The sequence below is a fragment of the Pinus tabuliformis genome, chromosome 9 (assembly GCF_031772625.1).
Source record: "Pinus tabuliformis cultivar Carrire ecotype Pingquan chromosome 9, CPIR1, whole genome shotgun sequence".
In the NCBI taxonomy this organism is placed as follows: Eukaryota; Viridiplantae; Streptophyta; class Pinopsida; order Pinales; family Pinaceae; genus Pinus; species Pinus tabuliformis.
The window spans coordinates 1,653,032,147-1,653,045,798 of record NC_142307.1 but is presented as its reverse complement, the minus strand read 5'-3'; the positions used below and the strand labels follow the sequence as shown (position 1 = coordinate 1,653,045,798).

Sequence of the window (13,652 nt, the reverse complement as noted above, 5' to 3'; positions counted from 1 at the left end):
TTTATATGGGGAAATGGCTTCACCAGAAGTAAAGCAGATCACTGTGTGTATTTTAAATTGATTGGTGACCATGTTATTTATCTGTTCTTGTATGTGGATGATATGTTGTTGGTTGAAAATGACAAAGAAATTATCCAGGATTTGAACACTCAATTGTCCTCCAAATTCAACATGAAAGATCTTGGTGTTGCAAACAATATTTTTGGCATGGAAATTAAATGAGATCAGGCAGAGAGGAAGCTCTGGTTAAACCAGATGAAGTATGTTGAGATAATACTTCAAAGGTTTAATATACATGATATTAAATTGGTGAAGGTTCCTATTCTGTAGGTGTAAATTTATCTGCTGAATAGTTTCCCAAGACACAAGAAGAGGAAGAGGGCATGTCCCGTGTTCCACATGAAAGTGCAGTCGGTAGCCTCATGTATGGAATGGTTTGTACTAGTCTAGACATTGCACATGCAGTGGGAGTATTGAGCAGGTTTATGTCAAAACTAGGGAAGGAGCATTGGAAAATAGTGAAGTGGATTTTTAGGTATTTGCGTGGCACTAGTGATTATAGTTTGTGCTACCAAGGAAGACTAGGATTGTATAGAGTTTGGAACATCCACGACTTTATTGATGTAGACTAGGCTAGACATCTGGATTAGAGAATATCTACAAGTGGGTATGTCTTTAACCTATTTGGAGGTGCAGTTAACCAATTTGGAGGTATAGTTAGTTGGATGAGTAAGAGACAGTCTGTAGTGGCGCTTTCAACTACAAAGGCATAATACATGGCAACCACTGATGTAGACAAGGAAGTAGTTTGGTTGCAGAGATTGTGTTCAAATATGGGGTTAGTACAATGAGCTATAAGGATAGATTGTGATAGCCAAAGTGAAATTTTCTTTCCAATGAATGCTGCTTAGCATTCAAAGACAAAGCACATTGATGTTCAGTATCACTTTGTGAGTGATATGGTTGAGGATAAAAGGGTGTTGCTGGTAAAGGTGGACACTTTGAAGAATACTGCAGATCCATTAACAAAGTTTGTAAGCACTGAGAAGTTCTCTTGGTGTAGAGAAACAATGGGCGTTTCAGGGTTGGACCAATGACTAAGCTCTCTTGTGGCCCCTTATCGAAAGAAAACAACAAGTGGGAGAATGTTGGGTGTGTTATATATTCTTTCCATGACTACCCAACGCATGAGGGGGGAATTAGTCCCCCATGTATGTTGTGTCGAGCGCAACAGGGGGGTACGTAGGGGGCAATAGGTCCCCTGCATGAGGTCCGAGGTAGTGCCCTGGGAAATTTTTTTTGGACCCTTTATTAGGTGGGTGGACCTACCTATGGTTTTGTACATGGATTTGGCACATGCTTTTGGGAATGATGGTTTTTGGTCCCTGGTATTTTGTATATCTGGTAAAGAGAACTACAATTGTGTTCTAATCCAGGGTTAATGGATTAGGGTTTATTGATGCTTCCGCAAGTATATATATGTATTGTAACATTGAAAGGAATATAATGAAATATCAATCTGGTAGTCCCGATTTTTGGATCTAGCAGAAAATCTATGTGTATATATGTTTAATGTTTATGCTCTCGCCATTGTTTATTTTCGGTTTTTTTAGAATTCGTATGCAGGTAATTTTTTACAAGGTTAAACCCTACACAATCCCACATGGGACACAGGGAACCAGATCATCTAATCAAGATAGAGCATTGAGAATCTCATTCAGTTCCTTAGTCTCTGAGGATGCTCCTCTTCTTGCTATTCAGTTTACAGTTTCAATTTCTATGTCTATCTGACCATTTCCACATGAACAAAAAATGTTTTCCAACTGTAATGAATTTATAAATATGTGATATAAAATTGATGACATTTCTTTGAGATGGAAAGAAAATTTTGGTTTTGGTGTTTTTTCATAAATAAGCATTGTAGCAATTTTAACACTTGCAGTACAAAAAAAGTTGTCCTTTACAAGACAGGAAAGCCCATGAGGAAATTCGTAGCCTGAAATCTCCCGTACCGCCCTTCCCCTGTCCCTTGCATACAATGCTTCCCCTTCTCGTGCATACAATGCTCAGGCAAGGACTTGTCGCTCAACATCAAGAATTATACATGAGTTTGACGCTTCTGCTATAGTGGCATCCAATAAGCTTATGACTCAATTATTGAAATTATCAAGTTGGTTTTGTGTGATAAGATGAGATCAAACCAAGCAATCAAGCACAACAACTTGTCTTTTCAATTATGTTTCATGTCGAACCGTAGATGCAATGGGGACTCGGCAAAACCAAATGCTAGATTCAGTAGAGAAATGCATGATAATTGGTGAAATATGGTGTCCAAAAACACGGTTTCTAAAAACATGATTGTCATGCAGCAGATGTGGGGCATGCTTATAGCAATGCCCCTTTGATCCCCTTAATAGATTTGTATAGTGTGCTCAAGTGGTGACTCTTAGAGTGGAAGATCCAATTTAGTGAGTTGTGTACCAATAATATAGGCAGGATGATTAATGCAATGCAAACATAAAAGTGGAACACACTGAAAACTGTGAGTCTTGTTGTTGTTATTCTTTTATAATATCTTCAGGCTTAGGCCTTTTGTATTGTGGTTTGATTTGTTAATATAAGTTTTCCTACATGGAAAAAAGAGTTATTATCAACCAATACTCTAGGAGGATAGAAAACAACAAAATAAACTCAACCCTTGCCTTGAGTGGGGTCAACGAACTTTTTTAGAATTATTTTTGGAATGTTTAAGAAATATTTCCATTTTCTTGCCTCATAATCTCTAGAAATTTGGGATTTTATTGTTTGGTTTCCCTTTTCATGGGGAATTCTCTGTTTGTTTCTACAAGACTTCCATTGGCTTTCCAGTTTAGGATTTTAAGTTACACCTTATCTACAGTGCTCTTCTTTGTCTCATTTTCCCTCTTCCAAGGGTCAACTAGATTTCTTCCTTCTCCTTTTCCTTTCTGAAATTCATCCTTGGCTGAAACTGGAGTGTTCCCTAGCATTCTTATCTTAAACTTGTTTACCAACTTGAAACAAGAAGATACATGGCCTGCTTCCTGGAAAACTTAGCACTTGAATTTCTGATTTTGGAAAACTTGGCACTTGAATTTATGATGTTAGAAATCTAACAACTGCATCCTTCTTTTTTTTTCTACTACCTCCAATATTACCTAGTCTAGCAGAGGTTTGCTTGTGTCTATTTCTAGTATCTACACGTAACCTGATATACATTTAGAATATATCATATTTTCTCTACATTCATCAATAGCTTAATAATTTTCCCTCAACATTGCTTGTTGCATTTGTCTCCTCCTTTCTATAAATAAATTGGTAGTTTAAAAATCTCATTCATACAGTAGTGATCGTGGTTGTAGTGAAAAGATCAAAATTCAAGAACTAAATCTTTCATATAAATTTTTCCCCAAAATGAAGGCCCTTCCATGATTTGTTTCTTATCCTCAAGATTTATGAAGTAGATAACGTAATATCCCCAGGAATGAAAAATAATTGTAAAGTACTCAGTGTTGTAAAGTGTTATCCACCATTCTAGTACAACGAAAAACAAATAAGATAGTTGAACTTGTGGATCAAAGTGTCTCCATTTTAACCGTTTAAAGCATTGATAAGTTTCTCTTTGTTCTAAGAAAAAACTAGATCTTCCTTGTAGTTTTCAACAAAAACACCCCCTCCATAGAGGTTTACATCATTCATATACCATGAATGAACTGTCATTGAAGGAAAAAGAATCCTTACGTGGCCCAATCCCAGCAATTGTTGAAGTTCTCTTTTGAGTGAGTAGGTTCAATTTTAAAGGGGGGAGAAACCTTGTCTGAAGAAGAACAAAGCTTGAAGATCTCCTTTTCATGAAAAGGACACCTAGGAAACTTGGGAATTTTTAGTGGGGGAATTAGAACCACCTAAACCACCTTCTCTGCGACTTAGAGAAAAAAATAACCTTGGAAAATCTCGAGGACATCATTTGAGAGCTGCTTTCTTTTAAACTACAACCTAATCCCTCACATAGTCATTGGCCCTTACATAGTCATTGGCCCTTGAATAGTAATTGGAAATTTGAATTAGAAACGTGAAAAGACCTTTGTTGGAAACAAATAGTTTGATGTCGACAACTAATTTGAAAACATCTCGCTGATACAAATCTCAATAGAACCTGAAATCTAAAGTCTACTTATGTGGTCATCTATCTTCAATCCCTTTCATCTAGTTTGACATGAGGTTGGTATATTGGTTTACTCCTACAATTGCTTGCAATATTAGTCACTGCTTCTTTTATAATTGTGGTACAATTGCTTGCAATATTAGTCACTGCTTCTTTTATAATTGTGGCATCACTTTTTGCATTTGAGAGCTAGGCATAGAATCTTTTGGTTTGACATGAGGTAGGTATATTTGTTTACTCTTCAAATTGCTTGCAATATTAGTCACTGCTCCTTTTATAATTGCAGCCTCTATTCTGAGTTTGAGAGCTAGACATAGAATCTTCAATGCTAGAAATAAGTTGCACCAAAATAAACATCTAAGAATTCTTGGTATTCACCCATTTGAGTCACGGGTTAAAAATCAGGGAACATGATGGAGTAAAGGTACTCAGCTCCATTGGCATAATCAAATGGGATAGTATTCTGTACTTCATTCTAATATGCCTTCTACAATCAGATTAGAATTCAATCTTCAAGCAGATTTCATATGGCTATCTGATGTTGCCGGAAAACAACAAAAGAAAAATGTCTCAGCATAATGTTTGATGATGCTTGTATGCTTGTAAAGTAGGTTGTGGCTTCTATTTACAATAGATGCATAAATTTACCGCTGTGTGGATTCCATATGATGCATTACTTCCAACCCCATAAAAGGCCTCAATCTCTAACAAAATACCTCTATCTATGTGCAAAAATAACACCTCTAAATCATTATTAATATCAACCAATTGTCTTGTCTTAGACACTTTTTTATTACTGACCTTCCCTTCCAGAAATGACAGGAAGGAAAATGTTGTTGAAGCCACCACTACAACACATAAGGTACTGCACCTGTGGAAGTCGAAGAGAAAATTATACTTCAAATTTTAGTCTACTTATAGATGTAATATTACTCTGTACTCTATTTTATTCAACTACTAGTTGGTCAGATGTTAATGGTAATTTTGGAAAAGAATCTGTTCACAGATCTTCATACAGATGACAGTGACAAGTTTAGCATAAATGCGTTGCGGTCTACCCTTGTTCAAATGGGAGTCGATATGGGTGTTCCTCCCTTCACAGTTACCCTTGAAGGTGATTCTCTTCTTGACAAACATTTTAAAGAAGCATAGGGTGGAACGGACCAAAAAATTAGCGCAAGCTCAGTTTGCTCAATTACTCTGCCTGATCTGCCTGATTCGTGGCTTTAAAGCCCATTGTTATCCAAGATATTAAGGTCTTCAATGGATTAGAACTGAGAAAGTCTCAATGGCTTGCAACCGAGAAAGTTTCTGGCAGATGAAAAACTTTTAGAGGAAGTGAAAAATCTTATGTTCCAGCAGTTGGATATGAATAAAGATGGTAAAGTTAGCAAATCAGAGCTGCAGTCATTTAGAAGCCAATGAAACAGTTGAGTTGCTCTATGATCAGATCTTTCCGAGTGTCGATGAAGACCATAACGGCCAGCTACAACATAATGTGTTTCAGGCACTTGTTAAGGGTATAGTGAAGACACTCGCGGAGTGACTTACTGCAAATCCAATATTTCGTGATCTAGAAGCCGCTGATTAGAAATTTTCTTAGATAATGCAATCTCTTGTTTTGGGATTCTTTTTTCAATCAGCCCAGTGTTAAGATTATTTATGGTTATTTTTAAGGATCTTTTTTCAATGAGCCCGAGCCCGGTGTTAAGATTACTTATAGTTATTTTTACATTTGACTCAACATGGATGCCATCTGTGGAAAAATTTAGAATTGAACATGTCAACCTGACCCGACTTGGTCATACCGAGTAAAATTTGTATCGCGCCACTAAAATTGGTATTATTTTCAATTGTGGATTTTATTTTATATTGTCTTCAGTTGACCTCGGCAGGGACTTGCTGCTTAGCATCCCTTCCTGTTTACGTTAGAAATTGCTCTATTTTGTATTTTTTTTAAATGAGAGATTGCTTTATTTTGTATTTTTTAAATTAGAAATTGCGGTAGGGGACCAGGTCTTACTTGGATTTAAGGATTTATTGAGATTGTGGCATTGTTTTGTGTTTTGTAATATTGTTGAGCTTGTGAAATTACCATATATTTATTTATGAGATTGTTATTTGAAGTTTGTAGTTTGTGTCGTTAAGAGATATGTACTTTGTGTGGTTAAGAGTTCCTGTGATAGTATTTGGCTTATTTTTTTCATATAAATTTTTTAATAGAAAATATAGTTTTGTATTTTATTGGTGGTTGTGATTATAATTTATATATATATATTAATTTTTTTATATTTAAAAATAGATTGGAAAAAAATAAGATTATTATTTGGATGACTTAGATTTGGGGTTTTTGAAATGATTGGAATTATTGTTAATATAAATCTATTTTAATCGTGGATTTATTAAGATTTAAGAGAGATGAAATCGTATTATATGCAAATCTCTTTTTAAAATGCGAAATATGAAAAAAATATGTGTTAATAAATTTAATATTTCTTTAGTGCTTGATAAATCTAGGATTAAGATGCATTTATAGTGGTTTTCTATTTTTCTATATAGACCAAGTGTAATTTTTCATTGTTTAAATTGTATTCTTGAATAATTTATTATTATTATTATTAAAAATTGAATGAGTTACACATTTTCTACTAGCTAAATAATTTTACCTTTAATTGCTTTTTCCTTCTTAGCATTTAAATACTTTACTAAGGCTAGTATTAACACACATTTTCTCTCTCTATATATATTATTCATAAAAATATTTATAAGAAAAATAATTTTTTTTTTCTTAATTTTAATTATATAATTTAATATAGATATCCAAATACTTTATTTATTATTGGTCCAATAATGAAAGTGAAATATTTTTATCACATATTTTCATATTGGATTGTAATAGTATCAACTAAGTGAACACAATTAGAATGTAGTTATTAATGTTTGTTAATGCTTTTAACTAAATGTAAGAAATTATGTATAATCATTTATGTTGATACAACTTTTTTATTTAAAGTACCTTTTTAGGGATATTACAATGCACATTTTTTTTATTAAAAATATTGTTTTAAAGGGACATGTGTCAATTCTAAGTTGAGAATGGATGTAATTACACAATACCCTCATATTGGGTTGTAGAATGAGCCTCTGGGCTCACTGATCTAGATTTTCAATTGGAATAAATGGAGTGCACCATCTTAATTTTTTGCTGCGGTTTCAAAAACATTAAATTAGAATAAGCTTCTTTTAATATTTTTAGAAGTATTAAAAAATTAAATAATATAATAATAAGTAAATAATTAATTTTCAAATTGAAATGTAAATTAAAATTTGATTTTTTTATAAATCATTTAATAAGTAATGGAAATTGAAGATGTGTTATATTTTTTGTTCAAGTACCTCCACATTGTATATTGTGCTACACACAAGGAGGAGTCAAAGGCGGAACAAACACCCTCTATTCAAATAGGTCATTAGGTCAGTGAAGCCCCTCCTACGTAGAGGGTTTGCAAGGGAGCTTTCTACGCTTACATAGGGGCTTCACCGTAGCGCCCCCAAAAAAATTATGGCAAATTCTTACTTAGAAGGCTTGCAAGGGAGCTTTCTACCCCTATATAGGGTTTTCACTGTAGTGCTCCCAAAAAAATATGGCAAATTTTTATGGCTACTTTTGATATCTTTTCGAATATAGTTTTTATTTTTAGTGGTTTCGCAACACATAGTAATTTAGCCCATGGTTTTGTAGTTTTTATTTAGAAAATACAGTTCTATTGTAATCTAGGTTAAATGGATTGGTAGTTATGGATGTCATAGAGAACCCCTTGATTGTGGGAAAACGACCCACCTCTGCATTTTGTTTTGATTGCAAAAGTGTATGAAGGTTTATATACTCTACCTTCCACTAGATTTGAACTTGTGATAATAAATACATTGAAAAATATTTCAGTCTAACTTTTCGAGGGTAAAATATTTGTGTTAATGTGAGTGTTCACCATTTCATCTTTTTTGTTTCATTAATAATCTATTTGCAATAATTAACTAAGTACAGTTAGAACCTACATTTAGTATCAGAGTGCATTTATCCCAAACTCTCTATCAAGAGTGGCCTTGGTAGATCACTAATAATGGATTCACTATTTATTGCTTGACTATGAGATGTGGTTTTAGATATGAGAATAGAACCAATAGACTATAGGTCAAGAGATCAATTCCCACAAGAAACAATTGTATGTGAGCTAGTCCTCTTGGTCCTATTCAGAAGTTGTAGAACAATCCTTTCTATCAAAATAAAAATACTCAATGACCATTTTGTCTATGAAAAAATTTCCAATAATGCTTCACATGGCCCCACATGGAGGTTGGCGACTTTGGTTTGGAAAATCCTTGGAGAATGGCCGAGCGAAGTGTAATAATCTCAAGTTTGAAGACTCAGTTCCTTCAATGGTTGTCAAGCATTGACTAATGACTACATTATTTGATAAAAAATTGACATCGAGGGATTCGACCTAGGAGGCTACAATCCCAGGTGGGAACCATACACCATCATCTCACACATCGCACACACAAAATGCATGTATTGACCTCATCCCCAACAACATTGAATCGAATCTTGATTTATGACATATATAGGTTGCTTTGCTTCCATTTCTCAAACCCTACATCAACCAAGATGCCTATGAACACAATTTCCATTTTGGGACATGCACTTTTCAAGGAGACAACAGTGTGGTCGGATTTTTCCGAGATGATTTAAGTTTACATAGGACACCAAGTAGGTGGGTAGTCATCATTGCCACATCGAGGTGAAAAATTAGAAGAATGCTCAAATTTTGTTGAAATCGTGGTAGATCCTATTGACCTATGTGATATATCTTATGTCAAATTATGTATATTGAGCTCCTATTTAAATGGGAATCCAGTAATTAAAATTACTGTGTACAATATGTTCAAAGTTGTTCTGAATTGAAAAAAAAATGATGGGAATTTTGGAACACATGTCATAGATGTTCCAATGACTATATTAGAATATCCTTGGTTCCAAATGAGAGATATAAAGGACTATACTTGCCTATCCAAGTAGTGAAAATGTTCAATCTAGGGCTATCATGTTGAGTTTTAGGCATTAGTGGTTTGTGCCCTCAGCATATGTGGGGCACCTTCAATGGTCTCTATGATGTATGTGGATTGTGTTGTAATTTGGCATGATAGGTGAAGTGCGTTGAACCGTTTCTTTGGAAAGGTAATTCGGTATGGTTGAAATCCTCATGAGATTGTTGGCAGGATTAGATCTGAATATGGAAACGAATAGTTGGAGCATAGATAAATGATCTCAAAATATACTATGGAGACCCATTGTGATGGTGACAGTAAGGGATGTGCTAAAGTTGTGGCGAGAGAATTATAAAAGGAAATTAAATAATTATTATAATGGAATTAAATATTTGTAATTGTGCATAAATGGGCATACAACTGCAATATTTTATTAGGCATGTGTATCCCTAATAATCTATCGATATTATATATATATATATATATATATATATATATCTATATCTATATCTATATCTATATATATATCTATATATATATATATATATATATATATATATATATATATATATATATATATAGATGTAGGTGAAAAGGAAGGACATGTAAGATTCTCAAACACCGTAGATATAAAAATTAAGGGCACTAGGACCTGAAGATGAGTTGTGTTTGATATTCTCTTTAGTTTAGCTAAATTTTATCAAGGGAAACCTTAAGTCACATTTAAAGGGGGGAAGGTTAGATTAAACTTGACATGGTAAAAGAGTCAAATTTGTTACATGGATAATGATGGATTTGAGAAAATAGTTTTGGATGTCTGTGATTTCATGACCATGCATTGCATGTAATGATGCCTTTAAAATTCTTGGGGCTACTCCATTGAAATAGGCCAAGGAGGTGAGTATAGAAGGATCATATGAATGACTTGTCCAGGTTTTGCTAAGGGACAAATAGATTTGTTAGCTATTTTTTCCTATTGGTGTTTTCCATGCTCCTAATTAAAATTTGTATTTCTTCACTTTTCCTTCTTCATTAAGCTTCCAATAGATTTAATTTATCTATTTGTGTTTATTTTGATTTTGATGTAAAACATATGGAAACAAAGACAACATTCCTAAATGGTGATATAGAAGAAGAAAACAATATGAGGCATCCAGAAAGATTTGGGGTGAAGGAAGTGAAAGAGATGATATGCAGGTTAAAAAATTCTCTATATGGGTTCAATAAACCACCAAGGACATGGTATCAAAAACTCAATACTTATATATTAGGTCTTGTTTTCACAAGGAAAAACGTGAATCATTGTCTGTATTTCAATCTATCTGGTGATCATGTTATATAATTGGTATTATATGTGGATGATATGTTGTTAATTGGAAATGATAAGGAAATCATCCACGAAATAGAAAATTAGTTCTACTCTAAATTTAACAACAAGGATCTTGGTGGTTGAAATTTCTTCTTGGAGATGGAAATTTGAATTGGTTGGAAAAATAAGAAGATTGAGTTAAATGAGAGGAAATAGTTTGAGAACATATTACAAAAGTTTAATATCTACGAATATAAACCAGTGAATGTATACATTATTATAGGTGTGAAGTTATTTTCAAAACAATGTCTGAAGACACATCAAGAGGAAGACGACATATTCCCTATTCTATATGCTAGTGTCGTTGGATGTTTGACGTATAAAATGGATTGTACTAGAACAAACATATCACATGTTGTGGGAGTATTGAGCATGTATATTTCAAAAGTGGGGATGGAACATTGGACAACAATAAAGAGAATTCTTAGGTATTTGTGGCACCACTTGTTATGGATTGTGCTACCAAAGAAGACAAAGATTTGATATAGTGCTCAATATGCATGGCCTTTGATGATGTAGATTGGGTTAGAGATAGAGATAAAAAAATTATATAAGTGGGTATGTGCTTAACATATTTGGAGGAGAAATATGCTGGATGAAAAAAATATTTTTCGTAGTGGCACTCTTAATTACAAATTTTGATCTAGGATTTCTAAGGAATGAGACTAAATATTGACAATAGAATATGTCACATACATATAAAAACTAGTGTAAAGTAAATAATAATATGAAAAGATCTTAATTTCTTTTATTGAAAGGTGAAAATATCAAAAGCTACATCACGAGAAAATTCATGGCTTTTACAAAGTTGAAAGCTCGTATTTATATTATTTATGGGTGTCTTTTCACTTAAGAATGATATACTTGCATTATTTATTTTAATATTAAATACTAGAGGTGAATATTACATGTGGATACCATGGGTAAATTCCATGGTGAATGCGATGGATGAATGCTAGGAGAAATTACCATGGATGAATACTATGGTTTGTCAAAACCGTGGTCTTTTAACTAACGAATGGGAAAAATACAAAAAAATACAAGATTAATCATATTGTCGTGACAGAAAAAGTGGATGATTGCCAATTTCCATTCAAATAATATTACAAGAGCCAAAAATTAGTTGAAGTATCTCATACTTGTCAAATCTAATAAAAAATAAAGATTAACCATGTTGATTCAATGAAAATGGTGGATAACCACCAATTTCAACTATGATAATTCCTCCCCTCGTTACGCATAAATGGTCCTCATTATGTCAAGTTCCATCATCAAATGGATAGAGTTTTGTTGAATTTGACTCATGGTGAGCCACTTTCCTTGATGAAGAAGATTTCCCACTTTGACAACCTGGTGAATTTGTATGTTCTATTGGTAGATATCTTTCACCATGGCATCTATGATTTGATCCACTATAGTATGAAACCTGTGTGGAACACAGTGCTCACGATGTTCATGCCTTTAACTAGAATTATATTTTTGCAAAACCTCATGAACTAGTTATTTTAGGAGTTGGATTCGTTCAACAATATTCATTGTTTGATCTACAATGAACCAAGCATGGGAGGACTATTTTGGTGAAGATTCATTCAAGAGACTGATATATATAGTAGTGAGTTTGACCTCTGAATAATTGTAAAAATATTTTTAGAGATCTTTATTAAAGACATGCTAATAATATGGAAGGTTTTCATCCCATGTATGTGGATGTGTTGACCTAGATGTGTAAAGGAACCTTTGTAAGTAAGGTGTATAGAGTCTTCTACAATTTTTTCCACATGTTTATGTTCCATAGAGAGAAATTATTCTAAAGTTGTGGTGGTCATAGTGACCTTTTGTTATACCTGAACCATGAAGAGGAAAAATTTGAATGTATGTGACATTACCTTTCAGAAAGTTTTTGCTAAGATCAATGAGATAGAAGTAGTTACCATAGGTTCCCTATAGGGCTGACACCATAATGTAAAAATGAAATCACATTGATGGATCTTCTAGATAGCATGGTCTTTCCACATATATGATTTTACGAGAGGAAGATCACAAAGTTTGAATAGGGAAATATCACACAATACCTCATTTTTGAAGTCCTTGATGCTATAGGACATGCAACATTGCTTGTTGACATTGATGTCTCGTTCATGGCTTAACCAACCAATGTGTGTTGTTGGAGGAGTGGAATTGTTGAAAACTTTAATTAGTTAATGACCTTGGTTGAGATCATGTTCTTCTAGCTACTACTATCAACAATAAAATGCAATGGGGTCCCAATAACCAACATCTGCAAATGAAAGAGGTACACTATCTCCTTTGACTACTTTGACTGCTTTAGTTGGTTCTTCATCATCTCTATCGTAGCACTACTTTTTTCATCAATAGTCAAATTTCCTTTATCATGTTTTGAATTAGAATCAGAGCCAACATCCATCTCCATTTATTTAAGCTCAACAGAGAATAATTGTTTCAAGTGACATCCATCAATCGTGTGATGGGGAACTTTATTGAACTCCTACCACTTTCCAATATATTTTTTTGAATTCCCATTACCCTTAAATTCCTATAACTTAGGTTAGTCATCTTGAGGTTGTCTCTCCTTGATTTGTCCTTTTTCTATCAGTTAGGGCCTCCTTTTATACCCTTATATTGAGTTGATTTGAAAACCTAAACTCGCTCTTATTCCTTTGCTTCAATGTTTTCTCTAGTTTTACAACATATCTATAAGTACCTCTTAATGAGGAGATATCTAGGATATTGATCTCCATTTGGATATACCTATTTAGGTCACTAAAGTACCTCAAAATTAGGTGCCTTTTGGAGTCTTTGATACCAATGTTGGAGCACAAGGTATAGAAAATATTAGTGTACTCTAACATTGTCTAGTATCGCTCTTGTCACAAAGTTGTCCATCTCATGTATTATTCATCATAGTTTTCTATAGGGTATAATTCCTCCTCGAGGGAATCAACGAAAGTAACCTAAGAAAGGCATCCATTAAATCTCCTAGACTCGTCTTTGTTGTGCCTCTTCTAGTAACCTTACCACTAATATTTGAGATGA

The 13,652-nt window shown here is 33.7% G+C and overlaps 1 pseudogene; it reads left to right on the top strand.

Annotated features, from left to right (window-relative positions):
* Positions 1-5,158: 5,158 nt before the first annotated feature.
* Positions 5,159-5,774, top strand: LOC149155193 (uncharacterized; annotated as a pseudogene).
* Positions 5,775-13,652: the final 7,878 nt, after the last annotated feature.